This window comes from Lissotriton vulgaris, chromosome 1_1 (genome assembly GCF_964263255.1).
Source record: "Lissotriton vulgaris chromosome 1_1, aLisVul1.2, whole genome shotgun sequence".
Classification (NCBI taxonomy): Eukaryota; Metazoa; Chordata; class Amphibia; order Caudata; family Salamandridae; genus Lissotriton; species Lissotriton vulgaris.
The window spans coordinates 1997839983-1997841859 of NC_141685.1; positions in this window are offsets into that span (position 1 = coordinate 1997839983).

Consider the following 1877-nt stretch of genomic DNA (forward strand, 5'->3'; position numbering starts at 1 on the left):
ACAACCTGCAGTCGTTTGACCAGATACGCCGGGATACCACAAAACAATGCATTAGCATAGTCCAATCTGGACAAGATGAGGGCACGTGCAACCGTTTCCCTAGCTTCTCTGGGCAGCAGAGGGAAGAATTTTCTTAAAGCCCTTAACATAGCAAAACAGGTCACTGACAGCTTCTTGATATGGTCCTCAAATCTAAGGTCTTCTCCGAACCAAATTCCGAGGTTCTTAACCGGGCCTCCCATCACCTTGGGACTAGGAAAATCCGGGGGCCACAACTCATTCTTAAAGTTGGAGGGGAAGGACCCATAGAAGAGGACCTCTGACTTATCCTCGTTGCATTTAAGCTGGGCCATCGCCAGCCAATGAAACACCGAGGAAAGACAGAGGTGAACAGCCGTTGTATCCAGCTGGCCATCCGGCCAGGTAAAGAGCAGCTGGGTGTCATCAGCGTATCCGATGACCTAAGCCCCAAGCTGTTCGGCCAGGTATATCACAGGGGTGATGTAGGCGATAAACATCAGCGGGCTCAAATTGGAGCCCTGAGGGACCCCCGTGCAAAGTGGTTTGGCCTTTTCAGGCAAACGGCGGCATCCATACTTGCTGCGTCCTATCAGAAAGGAAGGATGACAACCAAGCCAGTACCCTGCCGCCAATGCCAATCTCAGAAAGTCTAGCAAGGAGGAGATTATGGGGGACGGTATCGAACGCGGCAGAGAGGTCCAGAAGGATCAGGACCGCTCTGCCGCCACCATCCAAGCACTCTCGAATGGCCTCCGTCACCTCCACCAAAGCTGTCTCTGTGCTAAAGGCCGCCCTGAACCCTGACTGCGCCGGGTGCAGGGCATTGGATCTTTCGATAAAGCTGTCCAATTGGCGAAAAGCCACCTTCTCACAGATCTTCGCCAGGGCAGGTAGCAAAGATATAGGGCGATAATTTCCCGGTACCGTAGCCTCAAGCCCTGACTTCTTCAGTAAAGGGAGCAGCATAGCTTGCTTCCAGCATCCCGGAACCGTGGCAGAAGACAGTGAAAGGTTCACAATCTGGGTGACCTCAGTACATACAGTAGACGCCACTCAAGAGAGAACCCGGGCAGGGCAGGGGTCAGAAGGTGAGCCCGATTTCAGGGACTGAAGGAGAGCCTGGACATCAGGCTCCTCTGCCACTGAAAAATCCAGAAACTGCTGTGAGGGGCAGTGGACTGTTTGAGAGACAGTAGTCATCAGAATATTGCCTGTGGGCAAGGCAGCGAGCCTTGCCCACAGGCAAGGTATAACCACAAAGGTGGCCCTCCACTGTACCTGCTGGAGTTAGCCCTCCTCACGTGCTGCCTGGAAAATGGCCAGAATAGTCTTTGCAACTGTCATAGCTATCCCTTTATATAATTCTATAAGAAGGCCATTAGGCCATACTGCCTTTTCGGACTGGAGACTACATAGAGCCTCTGTCAGCTCTGCCTCTAGCTTTTCCGTTGCCTCTTCTGTAAGTCTCTGGATGGTGATTTCTTTTAACAGGTCTGCACAGTCTTCGGCTGTACTAGTCACTGCAGGAGTGTACAGCGCTTCATATTCGGCAGCAAAGGAGTCTGGTATGGCAGCATTGGTTCAGTGCAGAGCAGCCGTGCCATCTATAATCTCCAGGACCCAGATGCTCCCAGTCTCTTTTGTCCAGCCAAGCTCCTATATCATGGAGTTAACATTGCGATGCCGAGGCATACTTTCATAAGCTACTTTTGGCCAGGACGCCTAAATTTTGCTGACACACGCACAGTTGTGGCAAAGGTCGACTGTCCTCTCAATTTGTGCCCTAAGTTCTAGGGCCGCTGTGTCCCTCTCTATGACATTCTACTCCAGCCTAGTTTCCTTCTCCCCCATACCCA